A 19,922-nucleotide genomic window follows, 5' to 3' on the forward strand; every position below is an offset into this window, starting at 1 on the left:
ACACAGAAGAAGCTTCTAAGTTGATGTAATAGCCACTAAGAAGTAGAACAATTCAAGTTTTAGGTATCGATTATTCACTTTTTAGCCTGCTTTGGTGGCTTGGACGTGACCTAGGACCTTAAGATTTTGCATGAAAGGTTGACTTGCAGCCGCGTTGCACGGGAGAATGTGAAAAGTGTTCATATGTAGTAAAAACCTGAGAAATCCGTCCGTTTTCGTCATTTGTTATCGAATCGACTTAAAGCCAAATCGTCACATTGGCAGATTTTCTCTCTGAGACGGTTACATTTATCGTCTGCAAAGCTATGTCGCGTGCTGCGGTATGCGGAGACACTAAAAGCACCATAGTAGAACACAGAAGAAGCTTCTAAGTTGAAGCAATAGCCAGTAAGAAGTAGTACAATTCAAGTTATAGTTGTCATTTATTCACTTTTTAGCCGGCTTTGGTGGCTTGGACATGACCTAGGAACTTATGATTTTGCATGAAAGGAGGACCAGCAGCCGCGTTGCACGGGAGAATGTGAAAAAGTGTTCATATATAGTAAAAACCTGAGAAATCCGTCCATTTTCGTCATTTGTTATCGAATCGACTTAAAGCCAGATCGTCACATTGGCCGCTCTTCTGTCTGAAACGGTTACATTTATCGTCTGCAAAGCTATGTCGCGTGCTGCGGTATGCGGAGACACTAAAAGCACCATAGTAGAACACAGAAGAAGCTTCTAAGTTGAAGTAATAGCCAGTAAGAAGTAGTACAATTCAAGTTTTAGTTGTCGATTTTTCACTTTTTAGCCTTCTTTGGTGGCTTGGACATGACGTAGGACCTAAATATTTTGCATGAAAGGAGGACTAGCAGCCGCGTTGCACGGGAGAATGTGAAAAGTTTTCATACGTAGTAAAAACCTGAGAAATCTGTCCGTTTTCGTCTTTTGTTATCGAAGCGACTTAAAGCCAGATCGTCACATTGGCCGCTCTTCTCTCTGAAACGGTTACATTTATCGTCTGCGAAGCTATGTCGCGTGCTGCGGTATGCGGAAACACTAAAAGCACCATAGTAGAACACAGAAGAAGCTACTAAGTTGAAGTAATAGCCAGTAAGAGGTAGTACAGTTCAAGTTTTAGTTGTCGATTATTCACTTTTTAGCTGGCTTTGGTGGCTTGGACATGACCTAGGACCTTAAGATTTTCCATGAAAGGAGGACTTGCAGCCACGTTGCACGGGAGAATGTGAAATGTGTTCATATGTAGTAAAAACCTGAGAAATCCGTACGTTTTCGTCATTTTTTATCGATTCGACTTAAAGCCACATCGTCACATTGGCCGTTCTTCTCTCTGAAACGGTTACATTTATCGTCTGCAAAGCTATGTCGCGTGCTGCGGTATGCCGAAACACCAAAAGCACCATAGTAGAGCACAGAAGAAGCTTCTAATTTGAAGTAATAACCAGTAAGAAGTAGTACAATTCAAGTTTTAGTTGTCGATTATTCACTTTTTAGCCGGCTTTGTTGACTTGGACATCACCTAGGACCTTAAGATTTTGCATGAAAGGAGGACTTGCATCCGCGTTGCACGGGAGAATGTGAATAGTGTTCATATGTAGTAAAAACCTGAGAAATCCGTCCGTTTTCGTCTTTTGTTATCGAAGCGACTTAATGCCAGATCGTCACATTGGCCGCTTTTCTCTCTGAGACGGTTACATTTATCGTCTGCAAAGCTATGTCGCGTGCAGCGGTATGCGGAGACACTAAAAGCACCATAGTAGAACACAGAAGAAGCTTCTAAGTTGAAGCAATAGCCAGTAAGAAGTAGTACAATTGAAGTTTTAGTTGTCGTTTATTCACTCTTTAGCCGGATTTGATGGCTTTGACATCACCTAGGACCTTAAGATTTTGCATGAAAGGAGGACTTGTAGCCGCGTTGCACGGGAGAATGTGAATAGTGTTCATATGTATTAAAAACCTGAGAAATCCGTCCGTTTTCGTCTTTTGTTATCGAAGCGACTTAAAGCCAGATCGTCACATTGGCCGTTCTTCTTACTGAAACGGTTACATTTATCGTCTGCAAAGCTATGTAGCGTGCTGCGGTATGCCGAAACACTAAATGCACCATAGTAGAACATAGAAGAAGCTTCTAAGTTGAAGTAATAGCCAGTAGGAAGTAGTACAATTCAAGTTTTAGTTGTCGTTTATTCACTTTTTAGCCGGCTTTGGTGGCTTGGACATGACCTAGGACCATAAGATTTTGTATGAAAGGAGGACTAGCAGCCGCGTTGCACGGGAGAATGTGAAAAGTGTACATATGTAGTAAAAACCTGAGAAATCCGTCCGTTTTCGTCATTTGTTATCGATTCGACTTAAAGCCAGATCGTCACATTGGCCGCTCATCTCCCCGAAATTGTTACATTTATCGTCTGCAAAGCTATGTCGCGTGCTGCGGTATGCTGAGACACTAAAAGCACCACAGTAGAACACAGAAGAAGCTTCTAAGTTGAAGTAATAGCCAGTAAGAAGTAGTACAATTCAAGTTTTAGTTGTCGATTATTGACGTTTTAGCCGGCTTTGTTGGCTTGGACATGACCTAGGACCTTAAGATTTTGCATGAAAGGAGGACTTGCAGCTGCGTTGCACGGGAGAATGTGAAAAGTGTTCATATGTAGTAAAAACCTGAGAAATCCGTCCGTTTTCGTCTTTTGTTATCGAATCGACTTAAAGCCAGATCGTCACATTGGTCGTTCTTCTTTCTAAAACGGTTTCATTTATCGTCTGCAAAGCTATGTCGCGTGCTGCGGAATGCCGAAACACTAAATGCACCATAGTAGAAAAGAGAAGAAGCTTCTAAGCTGAAGTAATAGCCAGTAGGAAGTAGTACACTTCAAGTTTTAGTTGTCGATTATTCACTTTTTAGCCGGCTTTGGTGTCTTGGACATGACCTAGGCCCATAAGAATTTGCATGAAAGGAGGACTAGCAGCTGCGTTGCACGGGAGAATGTGAAAAGTGTTCATATGTAGTAAAAACCTGAGAAATCCGTCCGTTTTCGTCTTTTGTTATCGAATCGACTTAAAGCCAGATCGTCACATTGGTCGTTCTTCTTTCTAAAACGGTTTCATTTATCGTCTGCAAAGCTATGTCGCGTGCTGCGGAATGCCGAAACACTAAAAGCACCATAGTAGAACACAGAAGAAGCTTCTAAGTTGAAGTAATAGCCAGTAAGAAGTAGTACAATTCAAGTTTTAGTTGTCGATTTTTCACTTTTTAGCCTTCTTTGGTGGCTTGGACATGACGTAGGACCTAAATATTTTGCATGAAAGGAGGACTAGCAGCCGCGTTGCACGGGAGAATGTGAAAAGTTTTCATACGTAGTAAAAACCTGAGAAATCTGTCCGTTTTCGTCTTTTGTTATCGAAGCGACTTAAAGCCAGATCGTCACATTGGCCGCTCTTCTCTCTGAAACGGTTACATTTATCGTCTGCGAAGCTATGTCGCGTGCTGCGGTATGCGGAAACACTAAAAGCACCATAGTAGAACACAGAAGAAGCTACTAAGTTGAAGTAATAGCCAGTAAGAGGTAGTACAGTTCAAGTTTTAGTTGTCGATTATTCACTTTTTAGCTGGCTTTGGTGGCTTGGACATGACCTAGGACCTTAAGATTTTCCATGAAAGGAGGACTTGCAGCCACGTTGCACGGGAGAATGTGAAATGTGTTCATATGTAGTAAAAACCTGAGAAATCCGTACGTTTTCGTCATTTTTTATCGATTCGACTTAAAGCCACATCGTCACATTGGCCGTTCTTCTCTCTGAAACGGTTACATTTATCGTCTGCAAAGCTATGTCGCGTGCTGCGGTATGCCGAAACACCAAAAGCACCATAGTAGAGCACAGAAGAAGCTTCTAATTTGAAGTAATAACCAGTAAGAAGTAGTACAATTCAAGTTTTAGTTGTCGATTATTCACTTTTTAGCCGGCTTTGTTGACTTGGACATCACCTAGGACCTTAAGATTTTGCATGAAAGGAGGACTTGCATCCGCGTTGCACGGGAGAATGTGAATAGTGTTCATATGTAGTAAAAACCTGAGAAATCCGTCCGTTTTCGTCTTTTGTTATCGAAGCGACTTAAAGCCAGATCGTCACATTGGCCGCTTTTCTCTCTGAGACGGTTACATTTATCGTCTGCAAAGCTATGTCGCGTGCAGCGGTATGCGGAGACACTAAAAGCACCATAGTAGAACACAGAAGAAGCTTCTAAGTTGAAGTAATAGCCAGTAAGATGTAGTACAATTCAAGTTTTAGTTGTCGATTATTGACGTTTTAGCCGGCTTTGGTGGCTTGGACATCACCTGGGACGTTAAGATTTTGCATGAAAGGAGGACTGGCAGCCGAGTTGCACGGGAGAATGTGAAAAGTGTTCATATGTAGTAAAAACCTGAGAAATCCGTCCGTTTTCGTCAGTTGTTATCGAATCGACATAAAGCCAGAACGTCACATTGGCCGCTCTTCTCCCTGAAACGGTTACACTTATCGTCTGCAAAGCTATGTCGCGTGCTGCGGTATGCCGAAACACTAAAAGCACAATAGTAGAACTCAGAAGAAGCTTCTAGGTTGAAGTAATAGCCAGTAAGATGTAGGAAAATTCAAGTTTTATTTGTCGATTATTTACTTTTTAGCCGGCTTTGGTGGCTTGGACATGACCTAGGACCTTAAGATTTTGCATGAAAGGAGGACTTGCAGCCGCGTTGCACGGGAGAATGTGAAAAGTGTTCATATGTAGTAAAAACCTGAGAAATCCGTCCGTTTTCGTCTTTTGTTATCGAATCGACTTAAAGCCAGATCGTCACATTGGTCGTTCTTCTTTCTAAAACGGTTTCATTTATCGTCTGCAAAGCTATGTCGCGTGCTGCGGAATGCCGAAACACTAAATGCACCATAGTAGAAAAGAGAAGAAGCTTCTAAGCTGAAGTAATAGCCAGTAGGAAGTAGTACACTTCAAGTTTTAGTTGTCGATTATTCACTTTTTAGCCGGCTTTGGTGTCTTGGACATGACCTAGGCCCATAAGAATTTGCATGAAAGGAGGACTAGCAGCCGCGTTGCACGGGAGAATGTGAATAGTGTTCATATGTAGTAAAAACCTGAGAAATCCGTCCGTTTTCGTCTTTTGTTATCGAAGCGACTTAAAGCCAGATCGTCACATTGGCCGCTTTTCTCTCTGAGACGGTTACATTTATCGTCTGCAAAGCTATGTCGCGTGCAGCGGTATGCGGAGACACTAAAAGCACCATAGTAGAACACAGAAGAAGCTTCTAAGTTGAAGCAATAGCCAGTAAGAAGTAGTACAATTGAAGTTTTAGTTGTCGATTATTCACTCTTTAGCCGGATTTGATGGCTTTGACATCACCTAGGACCTTAAGATTTTGCATGAAAGGAGGACTTGTAGCCGCGTTGCACGGGAGAATTTGAAAGGGTTCATATGTAGTACAAACTTGAGAAATCCGTCCGTTTTCGTCATTTGTTATCGAATCGACTTAAAGCCAGATCGTCACATTGTCCGCAGTTCTGTCTGAAACGATTACATTTATCGTATGCAAAGCTATGTCGCGTGCTGCGGTATGCAGAGACACTAAAAGCACAATAGTAGAACACAGATGAAGGTTGTAAGTTGATGTAATAGCCAGTACGAAGTAGTACATTTCAAGTTTTAGGTATCGATTATTTACTTTTTATGCTTCTTTGGAGCCTTGGACATGAGCAAGGAACTTAAGATGTTGCATGAAAGGAGGACTAGCAGCCGCGTTGCACGGGAGAATGTGAAAAGTGTTCATATGTAGTAAAAACCTGAGGAATCCGTCCGTTTTCGTCATTTGTTATCGAATCGACTTAAAGCCAGATCGTCACGTTGGCCGCTCTTCTCTCTGAAACGGTTGCATTTATCGTCTGGAAAGCTATGTCGCGTGCTGCGGTATGCGGAGACACTAAAAGCACCATAGTAGAACACAGAAGAAGCTTCTAAGTTGAAGTAATAGCCAGTAAGAAGTACTACAATTCAATTTTAGTTGTCGATTATTCACTTTTTAGCCGGCTTTGGTGGCTTGGACATGACCTGGGACCTTAAGATTTTGCATGAAAGGAGGATTAGCAGCCGCTCTGCATGGAAGAATGTGAAAAGTGTTCATATGCAGTAAAAACCTGAGAAATCCGTCCGTTTTCGTCATTTGTTAACGAATCGACTTAAAGCCAGATCGTCACATTGGCCGCTCTTCTCTCTAAAACGGTTACATTTATCGTCTGCGAAGCTATGTCGCGTGCTGCGGTATGCGGAAACACTAAAAGCACCATAGTAGAACACAGAAGAAGCTTCTAAGTTGAAGTAATAGCCAGTAAGAAGTAGTACAATTCAATTTTAGTTGTCGATTATTCACTTTTTAGCCGGCTTTGGTGGCTTGGACATGACCTAGGACCTTAAGATTTTGCATGAAAGGAGGACCAGCAGCCGCTCTGCACGGAAGAATGTGAAAAGTGTTCATATGCAGTAAAAACCTGAGAAATCCGTCCGTTTTCGTCATTTGTTAACGAATCGACTTAAAGCCAGATCGTCACATTGGCCGCTCTTCTCTCTAAAACGGTTACATTTATCGTCTGCGAAGCTATGTCGCGTGCTGCGGTATGCGGAAACACTAAAAGCACCATAGTAGAACACAGAAGGAGATTCTAAGTTGAAGTAATAGCAAGTAAGAAGTAGTACAATTGAAGTTTTAGTAGTCGATTATTTACTTTTTAGCCGGCTTTGAAGGCTTGGACATGACCTAGGACCTTAAGATTTTGCATGAAAGGAGGACTAGCAGCCGCGTTGCACGGGAGAATTTGAAAGGGTTCATATGTAGTACAAACCTGAGAAATCCGTCCGTTTTCGTCATTTGTTATCGAATCGACTTAATGCCAGATCGTCACATTGGCTGCTTTTCTCTCTGAAAGGGTTACATTTATCGTCTGCAAAGCTAAGTCGCGTGCTGCGGAATGCGGAGACACTAAAAGCACCATAGTAGAACACAGAAGAAGCTTCTAAGTTGAAGTAATAACCAGTAAGAAGTAGTACAATTCAATTTTAGTTGTCGATTATTCACTTTTTAGCCGGCTTTGGTGGCTTGGACATGACCTAGGACCTTAAGATTTTGCATGAAGGGTGGACTAGCAGCCGCTTTGCACGGGAGAATGTGAAAAGTGTCATATGCAGTAAAAACCTGAGAAATCCGTCCGTTTTCGTCATTTGTTAACGAATCGACTTAAAGCCAGATCGTCACATTGGCCGCTCTTCTCTCTGAAACGGTTACATTTATCGTCTGCGAAGCTATGTCGCGTGCTGCGGTATGCGGAAACACTAAAAGCACCATAGTAGAACACAGAAGAAGCTACTAAGTTGAAGTAATAGCCAGTAAGAGGTAGTACAATTCAAGTTTTAGTTGTCGATTATTCACTTTTTAGCTGGCTTTGGTGGCTTGGACATGACCTAGGACCTTAAGATTTTCCATGAAAGGAGGACTTGCAGCCACGTTGCACGGGAGAATGTGAAATGTGTTCATATGTAGTAAAAACCTGAGAAATCCGTACGTTTTCGTCATTTTTTATCGATTCGACTTAAAGCCACATCGTCACATTGGCCGTTCTTCTCTCTGAAACGGTTACATTTATCGTCTGCAAAGCTATGTCGCGTGCTGCGGTATGCCGAAACACCAAAAGCACCATAGTAGAGCACAGAAGAAGCTTCTAATTTGAAGTAATAACCAGTAAGAAGTAGTACAATTCAATTTTAGTTGTCGATTTTTCACTTTTTAGCCGGCTTTGTAGGCTATGACATGAGATGGAACCTTAAGATTTTGCATGAAAGGAGGACTAGCAGCCGCGTTGCATGGGAGAATGTGAAATGTGTTCATATGTAGTAAAAACCTGAGAAATCCGTCCGTTTTCGTCTTTTGTTATCGAAGCGACTTAAAGCCAGATCGTCACATTGGCCGCTTTTCTCTCTGAGACGGTTACATTTATCGTCTGCAAAGCTATGTCGAGTGCTGCGTTATGCGGAAACACTAAAAGCACCATAGTACAACACAGAAGAAGCTTCTATGTTGAAGTAATAGCCAGTAAGAAATTTTATAATTCAAGTTTTAGTTGTCGATTACTCACTTTTTAGCCGGCTTTGGTGGCTTGGACTCTAACTAGGTCCTTAAGATTTTGCATGAAAGGAGGGCTAGCATCCGCGTTGCATGGGAGAATGTGAAATGTGTTCATATGTAGTAAAAACCTGAGAAATCCGTCCGTTTTCGTCATTTGTTATCGAATCGACTTAAAGCCAGATCGTCACATTGGCCTCTCTTCTCTCAGAAACGGTTACATTTATCGTCTGCAAAGCTATGTCGCGTGCTGCGGTATGCTGAAACACTAAAAGCACCATAGTAGAACACAGAAGAAGCTTCTATGTTGAAGTAATAGCAACTAAGAAGTATTACAATTCAAGTTTTAGTTGTCGATTATTCACTTTTTAGCCGGCTTTGGTGGCTTGGACTTGACCTAGGACCTTAATATTTTGCATGAAAGGAGAACTAGCGGCCGCGTTGCATGCGAGAATGTCAAAAGTGTTCATATGTAGTAAAAACATGAGAAATCCGTCTGTTTTCGTCATTTGTTATCGAATCGACTTAAACCCAGATCGTCAAATTGGCCGCTTTTCTCTCTGAGACGGTTACATTTTTCGTCCGCAAAGCTATGTCGCGTGCTGCGGTATGCGGAAACACTAAAAGCACCATAGTAGAACACAGAAGAAGCTTCTAAGTTGAAGTAATAGCCAGTAAGAAGTAGTACAATTCAAGTTTTAGTTGTCGATTATTCACTTTTTAGCCGGCTTTGGTGGCTTGGACATCACCTAGGACCTTAAGATTTTGCATGAAAGGAAGACTTGCAGCCGCTTTGCACGGGAGAATAACAAAATTGTTCATATGTAGTAAAAACCTGAGAAATCCGTCCGTTTTCGTCATTTGTTATCGAATCGACTTAAAGCCAGATTGTCACATTGGTCGTTCTTCTTTCTAAAACGGTTTCATTTATCGTCTGCAAAGCTATGTCGCGTGCTGCGGAATGCCGAAACACTAAATGCACCATAGTAGAAAAGAGAAGAAGCTTCTAAGCTGAAGTAATAGCCAGTAGGAAGTAGTACAATTCAAGTTTTAGTTGTCGATTACTCACTTTTTAGCCGGCTTTGGTGGCTTGGACTCTAACTAGGTCCTTAAGATTTTGCATGAAAGGAGGGCTAGCATCCGCGTTGCATGGGAGAATGTGAAATGTGTTCATATGTAGTAAAAACATGAGAAATCCGTCTGTTTTCGTCATTTGTTATCGAATCGACTTAAAGCCAGATCGTCACATTGGTCGTTCTTCTTTCTAAAACGGTTTCATTTATCGTCTGCAAAGCTATGTCGCGTGCTGCGGAATGCCGAAACACTAAATGCACCATAGTAGAAAAGAGAAGAAGCTTCTAAGCTGAAGTAATAGCCAGTAGGAAGTAGTACACTTCAAGTTTTAGTTGTCGATTATTCACTTTTTAGCCGGCTTTGGTGTCTTGGACATGACCTAGGCCCATAAGAATTTGCATGAAAGGAGGACTAGCAGCCGCGTTGCACGGGAGAATGTGAATAGTGTTCATATGTAGTAAAAACCTGAGAAATCCGTCCGTTTTCGTCTTTTGTTATCGAAGCGACTTAAAGCCAGATCGTCACATTGGCCGCTTTTCTCTCTGAGACGGTTACATTTATCGTCTGCAAAGCTATGTCGCGTGCAGCGGTATGCGGAGACACTAAAAGCACCATAGTAGAACACAGAAGAAGCTTCTAAGTTGAAGCAATAGCCAGTAAGAAGTAGTACAATTGAAGTTTTAGTTGTCGATTATTCACTCTTTAGCCGGATTTGATGGCTTTGACATCACCTAGGACCTTAAGATTTTGCATGAAAGGAGGACTTGTAGCCGCGTTGCACGGGAGAATTTGAAAGGGTTCATATGTAGTACAAACTTGAGAAATCCGTCCGTTTTCGTCATTTGTTATCGAATCGACTTAAAGCCAGATCGTCACATTGTCCGCAGTTCTGTCTGAAACGATTACATTTATCGTATGCAAAGCTATGTCGCGTGCTGCGGTATGCAGAGACACTAAAAGCACAATAGTAGAACACAGATGAAGGTTGTAAGTTGATGTAATAGCCAGTACGAAGTAGTACATTTCAAGTTTTAGGTATCGATTATTTACTTTTTATGCTTCTTTGGAGCCTTGGACATGAGCAAGGAACTTAAGATGTTGCATGAAAGGAGGACTAGCAGCCGCGTTGCACGGGAGAATGTGAAAAGTGTTCATATGTAGTAAAAACCTGAGGAATCCGTCCGTTTTCGTCATTTGTTATCGAATCGACTTAAAGCCAGATCGTCACGTTGGCCGCTCTTCTCTCTGAAACGGTTGCATTTATCGTCTGGAAAGCTATGTCGCGTGCTGCGGTATGCGGAGACACTAAAAGCACCATAGTAGAACACAGAAGAAGCTTCTAAGTTGAAGTAATAGCCAGTAAGAAGTACTACAATTCAATTTTAGTTGTCGATTATTCACTTTTTAGCCGGCTTTGGTGGCTTGGACATGACCTGGGACCTTAAGATTTTGCATGAAAGGAGGATTAGCAGCCGCTCTGCATGGAAGAATGTGAAAAGTGTTCATATGCAGTAAAAACCTGAGAAATCCGTCCGTTTTCGTCATTTGTTAACGAATCGACTTAAAGCCAGATCGTCACATTGGCCGCTCTTCTCTCTAAAACGGTTACATTTATCGTCTGCGAAGCTATGTCGCGTGCTGCGGTATGCGGAAACACTAAAAGCACCATAGTAGAACACAGAAGAAGCTTCTAAGTTGAAGTAATAGCCAGTAAGAAGTAGTACAATTCAATTTTAGTTGTCGATTATTCACTTTTTAGCCGGCTTTGGTGGCTTGGACATGACCTAGGACCTTAAGATTTTGCATGAAAGGAGGACCAGCAGCCGCTCTGCACGGAAGAATGTGAAAAGTGTTCATATGCAGTAAAAACCTGAGAAATCCGTCCGTTTTCGTCATTTGTTAACGAATCGACTTAAAGCCAGATCGTCACATTGGCCGCTCTTCTCTCTAAAACGGTTACATTTATCGTCTGCGAAGCTATGTCGCGTGCTGCGGTATGCGGAAACACTAAAAGCACCATAGTAGAACACAGAAGGAGATTCTAAGTTGAAGTAATAGCAAGTAAGAAGTAGTACAATTGAAGTTTTAGTAGTCGATTATTTACTTTTTAGCCGGCTTTGAAGGCTTGGACATGACCTAGGACCTTAAGATTTTGCATGAAAGGAGGACTAGCAGCCGCGTTGCACGGGAGAATTTGAAAGGGTTCATATGTAGTACAAACCTGAGAAATCCGTCCGTTTTCGTCATTTGTTATCGAATCGACTTAATGCCAGATCGTCACATTGGCTGCTTTTCTCTCTGAAAGGGTTACATTTATCGTCTGCAAAGCTAAGTCGCGTGCTGCGGAATGCGGAGACACTAAAAGCACCATAGTAGAACACAGAAGAAGCTTCTAAGTTGAAGTAATAACCAGTAAGAAGTAGTACAATTCAATTTTAGTTGTCGATTATTCACTTTTTAGCCGGCTTTGGTGGCTTGGACATGACCTAGGACCTTAAGATTTTGCATGAAGGGTGGACTAGCAGCCGCTTTGCACGGGAGAATGTGAAAAGTGTCATATGCAGTAAAAACCTGAGAAATCCGTCCGTTTTCGTCATTTGTTAACGAATCGACTTAAAGCCAGATCGTCACATTGGCCGCTCTTCTCTCTGAAACGGTTACATTTATCGTCTGCGAAGCTATGTCGCGTGCTGCGGTATGCGGAAACACTAAAAGCACCATAGTAGAACACAGAAGAAGCTACTAAGTTGAAGTAATAGCCAGTAAGAGGTAGTACAATTCAAGTTTTAGTTGTCGATTATTCACTTTTTAGCTGGCTTTGGTGGCTTGGACATGACCTAGGACCTTAAGATTTTCCATGAAAGGAGGACTTGCAGCCACGTTGCACGGGAGAATGTGAAATGTGTTCATATGTAGTAAAAACCTGAGAAATCCGTACGTTTTCGTCATTTTTTATCGATTCGACTTAAAGCCACATCGTCACATTGGCCGTTCTTCTCTCTGAAACGGTTACATTTATCGTCTGCAAAGCTATGTCGCGTGCTGCGGTATGCCGAAACACCAAAAGCACCATAGTAGAGCACAGAAGAAGCTTCTAATTTGAAGTAATAACCAGTAAGAAGTAGTACAATTCAATTTTAGTTGTCGATTTTTCACTTTTTAGCCGGCTTTGTAGGCTATGACATGAGATGGAACCTTAAGATTTTGCATGAAAGGAGGACTAGCAGCCGCGTTGCATGGGAGAATGTGAAATGTGTTCATATGTAGTAAAAACCTGAGAAATCCGTCCGTTTTCGTCTTTTGTTATCGAAGCGACTTAAAGCCAGATCGTCACATTGGCCGCTTTTCTCTCTGAGACGGTTACATTTATCGTCTGCAAAGCTATGTCGAGTGCTGCGTTATGCGGAAACACTAAAAGCACCATAGTACAACACAGAAGAAGCTTCTATGTTGAAGTAATAGCCAGTAAGAAATTTTATAATTCAAGTTTTAGTTGTCGATTACTCACTTTTTAGCCGGCTTTGGTGGCTTGGACTCTAACTAGGTCCTTAAGATTTTGCATGAAAGGAGGGCTAGCATCCGCGTTGCATGGGAGAATGTGAAATGTGTTCATATGTAGTAAAAACCTGAGAAATCCGTCCGTTTTCGTCATTTGTTATCGAATCGACTTAAAGCCAGATCGTCACATTGGCCTCTCTTCTCTCAGAAACGGTTACATTTATCGTCTGCAAAGCTATGTCGCGTGCTGCGGTATGCTGAAACACTAAAAGCACCATAGTAGAACACAGAAGAAGCTTCTATGTTGAAGTAATAGCAACTAAGAAGTATTACAATTCAAGTTTTAGTTGTCGATTATTCACTTTTTAGCCGGCTTTGGTGGCTTGGACTTGACCTAGGACCTTAATATTTTGCATGAAAGGAGAACTAGCGGCCGCGTTGCATGCGAGAATGTCAAAAGTGTTCATATGTAGTAAAAACATGAGAAATCCGTCTGTTTTCGTCATTTGTTATCGAATCGACTTAAACCCAGATCGTCAAATTGGCCGCTTTTCTCTCTGAGACGGTTACATTTTTCGTCCGCAAAGCTATGTCGCGTGCTGCGGTATGCGGAAACACTAAAAGCACCATAGTAGAACACAGAAGAAGCTTCTAAGTTGAAGTAATAGCCAGTAAGAAGTAGTACAATTCAAGTTTTAGTTGTCGATTATTCACTTTTTAGCCGGCTTTGGTGGCTTGGACATCACCTAGGACCTTAAGATTTTGCATGAAAGGAAGACTTGCAGCCGCTTTGCACGGGAGAATAACAAAATTGTTCATATGTAGTAAAAACCTGAGAAATCCGTCCGTTTTCGTCATTTGTTATCGAATCGACTTAAAGCCAGATTGTCACATTGGCCGTTCTTCTCTCTGATACGATTACATTTATCGTCTGCAAAGCTATGTCGCGTGCTGCGGTATGCGGAAACACTAAAAGCACCATAGTAGAACACAGAAGAAGCTTCTAAGTTGAAGTAACAGCCAGTACGAAGTAGTACAATTGAAGTTTTAATTATCGATTATTCACTTTTTAGCCGGCTTTGGTGGCTTGGATATGACCTAGGCCCTTAAGATTTTGCATGAAAGGAGGACTAGCTGCGGCGTTACACGGGAGAATGTGAAATGTGTTCATATGTAGTAAGAACCTGAGAAATCAGTCCGTTTTCGTCATTTGTTATCGAATCGACTTAAAGTCAGATCGTCACATTGGCCGCTCTTCTCTCTAAAACGGTTACATTTATCGTCTGCGAAGCTATGTCGCGTGCTGCGGTATGCGGAAACACTAAAAGCACCATAGTAGAACACAGAAGAAGCTTCTAAGTTGAAGTAATAGCCAGTAAGAAGTAGTACAATTCAATTTTAGTTGTCGATTATTCACTTTTTAGCCGGCTTTGGTGGCTTGGACATGACCTAGGACCTTAAGATTTTGCATGAAAGGAGGACCAGCAGCCGCTCTGCACGGAAGAATGTGAAAAGTGTTCATATGCAGTAAAAACCTGAGAAATCCGTCCGTTTTCGTCATTTGTTAACGAATCGACTTAAAGCCAGATCGTCACATTGGCCGCTCTTCTCTCTAAAACGGTTACATTTATCGTCTGCGAAGCTATGTCGCGTGCTGCGGTATGCGGAAACACTAAAAGCACCATAGTAGAACACAGAAGGAGATTCTAAGTTGAAGTAATAGCAAGTAAGAAGTAGTACAATTGAAGTTTTAGTAGTCGATTATTTACTTTTTAGCCGGCTTTGAAGGCTTGGACATGACCTAGGACCTTAAGATTTTGCATGAAAGGAGGACTAGCAGCCGCGTTGCACGGGAGAATTTGAATGGGTTCATATGTAGTACAAACCTGAGAAATCCGTCCGTTTTCGTCATTTGTTATCGAATCGACTTAATGCCAGATCGTCACATTGGCTGCTTTTCTCTCTGAAAGGGTTACATTTATCGTCTGCAAAGCTAAGTCGCGTGCTGCGGAATGCGGAGACACTAAAAGCACCATAGTAGAACACAGAAGAAGCTTCTAAGTTGAAGTAATAACCAGTAAGAAGTAGTACAATTCAATTTTAGTTGTCGATTATTCACTTTTTAGCCGGCTTTGGTGGCTTGGACATGACCTAGGACCTTAAGATTTTGCATGAAGGGTGGACTAGCAGCCGCTTTGCACGGGAGAATGTGAAAAGTGTCATATGCAGTAAAAACCTGAGAAATCCGTCCGTTTTCGTCATTTGTTAACGAATCGACTTAAAGCCAGATCGTCACATTGGCCGCTCTTCTCTCTGAAACGGTTACATTTATCGTCTGCGAAGCTATGTCGCGTGCTGCGGTATGCGGAAACACTAAAAGCACCATAGTAGAACACAGAAGAAGCTACTAAGTTGAAGTAATAGCCAGTAAGAGGTAGTACAATTCAAGTTTTAGTTGTCGATTATTCACTTTTTAGCTGGCTTTGGTGGCTTGGACATGACCTAGGACCTTAAGATTTTCCATGAAAGGAGGACTTGCAGCCACGTTGCACGGGAGAATGTGAAATGTGTTCATATGTAGTAAAAACCTGAGAAATCCGTACGTTTTCGTCATTTTTTATCGATTCGACTTAAAGCCACATCGTCACATTGGCCGTTCTTCTCTCTGAAACGGTTACATTTATCGTCTGCAAAGCTATGTCGCGTGCTGCGGTATGCCGAAACACCAAAAGCACCATAGTAGAGCACAGAAGAAGCTTCTAATTTGAAGTAATAACCAGTAAGAAGTAGTACAATTCAATTTTAGTTGTCGATTTTTCACTTTTTAGCCGGCTTTGTAGGCTATGACATGAGATGGAACCTTAAGATTTTGCATGAAAGGAGGACTAGCAGCCGCGTTGCATGGGAGAATGTGAAATGTGTTCATATGTAGTAAAAACCTGAGAAATCCGTCCGTTTTCGTCTTTTGTTATCGAAGCGACTTAAAGCCAGATCGTCACATTGGCCGCTTTTCTCTCTGAGACGGTTACATTTATCGTCTGCAAAGCTATGTCGAGTGCTGCGTTATGCGGAAACACTAAAAGCACCATAGTACAACACAGAAGAAGCTTCTATGTTGAAGTAATAGCCAGTAAGAAATTTTATAATTCAAGTTTTAGTTGTCGATTACTCACTTTTTAGCCGGCTTTGGTGGCTTGGACTCTAACTAGGTCCTTAAGATTTTGCATGAAAGGAGGGCTAGCATCCGCGTTGCATGGGAGAATGTGAAATGTGTTCATATGTAGTAAAAACCTGAGAAATCCGTCCGTTTTCGTCATTTGTTATCGAATCGACTTAAAGCCAGATCGTCACATTGGCCTCTCTTCTCTCAGAAACGGTTACATTTATCGTCTGCAAAGCTATGTCGCGTGCTGCGGTATGCTGAAACACTAAAAGCACCATAGTAGAACACAGAAGAAGCTTCTATGTTGAAGTAATAGCAACTAAGAAGTATTACAATTCAAGTTTTAGTTGTCGATTATTCACTTTTTAGCCGGCTTTGGTGGCTTGGACTTGACCTAGGACCTTAATATTTTGCATGAAAGGAGAACTAGCGGCCGCGTTGCATGCGAGAATGTCAAAAGTGTTCATATGTAGTAAAAACATGAGAAATCCGTCTGTTTTCGTCATTTGTTATCGAATCGACTTAAACCCAGATCGTCAAATTGGCCGCTTTTCTCTCTGAGACGGTTACATTTTTCGTCCGCAAAGCTATGTCGCGTGCTGCGGTATGCGGAAACACTAAAAGCACCATAGTAGAACACAGAAGAAGCTTCTAAGTTGAAGTAATAGCCAGTAAGAAGTAGTACAATTCAAGTTTTAGTTGTCGATTATTCACTTTTTAGCCGGCTTTGGTGGCTTGGACATCACCTAGGACCTTAAGATTTTGCATGAAAGGAAGACTTGCAGCCGCTTTGCACGGGAGAATAACAAAATTGTTCATATGTAGTAAAAACCTGAGAAATCCGTCCGTTTTCGTCATTTGTTATCGAATCGACTTAAAGCCAGATTGTCACATTGGCCGTTCTTCTCTCTGATACGATTACATTTATCGTCTGCAAAGCTATGTCGCGTGCTGCGGTATGCGGAAACACTAAAAGCACCATAGTAGAACACAGAAGAAGCTTCTAAGTTGAAGTAACAGCCAGTACGAAGTAGTACAATTGAAGTTTTAATTATCGATTATTCACTTTTTAGCCGGCTTTGGTGGCTTGGATATGACCTAGGCCCTTAAGATTTTGCATGAAAGGAGGACTAGCTGCGGCGTTACACGGGAGAATGTGAAATGTGTTCATATGTAGTAAGAACCTGAGAAATCAGTCCGTTTTCGTCATTTGTTATCGAATCGACTTAAAGTCAGATCGTCATATTGGCCGCTTTTCTCTCTGAGACGGTTACATTTATCGTCTGCAAAGCTATGTCGCGTGCTGCGGTTTGCGGAGACACTAAAAGCACCATAGTAGAACACAGAAGAAGCTTCTAAGTAGAAGTAATAGCCAGTAAGAAGTAGTACAATTCAAGTTTTAGTTATCGATTATTCACTTTTTAGCCGTCTTTGGTGGCTTGGACATGACCTAGGACGTTAAGATTTCGCATGAAAGGAGGACTAGCAGCCGCGTTGCATGGGAGAATGTGAAAAGTGTTCATATGTAGTAAAAACCTGAGAAATCCGTCCGTTTTCGTCATTTGTTATCGAATCGACTTAAAGCCAGATCGTCACATTGGCCTCTCTTCTCTCTGAAACGGTTACATTTATCGTCTGCAAAGCTATGTCGCGTGCTGCGGTTTGCGGAGACACTAAAAGCACCATAGTAGAACACAGAAGAAGCTTCTAAGTAGAAGTAATAGCAAGTAAGAAGTATTACAATTCAAGTTTTAGTTGTCGATTATTCACTTTTTAGCTGGCTTTGGTGGCATGGATATGACCTAGGACCTTAAGATTTTGCATGAAAGGAAGACTAGCAGCCGCGTTGCCCGGGAGAATGTGAAAAGTGTTCATATGTAGTAAAAACCTGGGAAATCCGTCCGTTTTCGTCTTTTGTTATCGAATCGACTTAAAGCCAGATCGTCACATTGGCCGTTCTTCTCTCTGAAACGGTTACATTTATCGTCTGCAAAGCTATGTCGCGTACTGCGGTATGCCGAAACACTAAGTGCACCATAGTAGAACACAGAAGAAGCTTCTAAGTTGAAGTAATAGCCAGTAGGAAGTAGTACAATTCAAGTTTTAGATGTCGTTTATTCACTTTTTAGCCGGCTTTGGTGGCTTGGACATGACCTAGGACCATAAGTTTTTGCATGAAAGGAGGACTAGCAGCCGCGTTGCACGGGAGAATGTGAAAAGTGTTCATATGTAGTAAAAACCTGAGAAATCCGTCCGTTTTCGTCATTTGTTATCGAATCGACTTAAAGCCAGATCATCACATTGGCCGCTCTTCTCTCTGAGACGGTTACATTTATCATTTTCAAAGCTGTGTCGCGTGCTGCGGTATGCGGAGACACTAAAAGCTCCGTATTAGAACACAGATGAAACTTCTAGTAGATGTAATAGAAAGTAAGAAGTAGTACAATTCAAGTTTTATGTATCGATTATTCACTTTTTAGCCGGTTTTGGTGGCTTGGACATGACCTAGGACCTCAAGATTTTGCATGAAAGGAGGACTAGCAGCGGCGTTGCACGGGAGAATGTGAAAAGTGTTCATATGTAGTAAAAACCTGAGAAATCCGTCCGTTTTCGTCATTTGTTATCGAATCGACTTAAAGCCAGATCGTCACATTGGCCGCTTTTCTCTCTGAGACGGTTACATTTATCGTCTGCAAAGCTATGTCGCGTGCTGCGGTTTGCGGAGACACTAAAAGCACCATAGTAGAACACAGAAGAAGCTTCTAAGTAGAAGTAATAGCCAGTAAGAAGTAGTACAATTCAAGTTTTAGTTATCGATTATTCACTTTTTAGCCGTCTTTGGTGGCTTTGACATGACCTAGGACCTTAAGATTTCGCATGAAAGGAGGACTAGCAGCCGCGTTGCACGGGAGAATGTGAAAAGTGTTCATATGTAGTAAAAACCTGAGAAATCCGTCCGTTTTCGTCATTTGTTATCGAATCGACTTAAAGCCAGATCGTCACATTGGCCTCTCTTCTCTCTGAAACGGTTACATTTATCGTCTGCAAAGCTATGTCGCGTGCTGCGGTTTGCGGAGACACTAAAAGCACCATAGTAGAACACAGAAGAAGCTTCTAAGTAGAAGTAATAGCAAGTAAGAAGTATTACAATTCAAGTTTTAGTTGTCGATTATTCACTTTTTAGCCGGCTTTGGTGGCTTGGACTTGACCTAGGACCTTAAGATTATGCATGAAAGGAGGACTAGCAGCCGCGTTGCATGGGAGAATGTGAAAAGTGTTCATATGTAGTAAAAACATGAGAAATCCGTCCGTTTTCGTCATTTGTTATCGAATCGACTTAAACCCAGATCGTCACATTGGCCGCTTTTCTCTCTGAGACGGTCACATTTATCGTCCGCAAAGCTATGTCGCGTGCTGCGGTATGCGGAAACACTAAAAGCACCATTGTAGAACACAGAAGAAGCTTCTAAGTTGAAGTAATAAACAGTAAGAAGTAGTACAATTCAAGTTTTAGTTGTCGATTAATCACTTTTTAGCTGGCTTTGGTGGCATGGATATGACCTAGGACCTTAAGATTTTGCATGAAAGGAAGACTAGCAGCCGCGTTGCCCGGGAGAATGTGAAAAGTGTTCATATGTAGTAAAAACCTGGGAAATCCGTCCGTTTTCGTCTTTTGTTATCGAATCGACTTAAAGCCAGATCGTCATATTGGCCGCTCTTCTCTCTGAAACGGTTACATTTATCGTCTGCAAAGCTATGTCGCGTACTGCGGTATGCCGAAACACTAAGTGCTCCATAGTAGAACACAGAAGAAGCTTCTAAGTTGAAGTAATAGCCAGTAGGAAGTAGTACAATTCAAGTTTTAGATGTCGTTTATTCACTTTTTAGCCGGCTTTGGTGGCTTGAAAATGACCTAGGACCATACGTTTTTGCATGAAAGGAGGACTAGCAGCCGCGTTGCACGGGAGAATGTGAAAAGTGTTCATATGTAGTAAAAACCTGAGAAATCCGTCCGTTTTCGTCATTTGTTAT

The sequence above is a fragment of the Schistocerca gregaria genome, chromosome 6, assembly GCF_023897955.1.
Source record: "Schistocerca gregaria isolate iqSchGreg1 chromosome 6, iqSchGreg1.2, whole genome shotgun sequence".
NCBI lineage: Eukaryota > Metazoa > Arthropoda > Insecta > Orthoptera > Acrididae > Schistocerca > Schistocerca gregaria.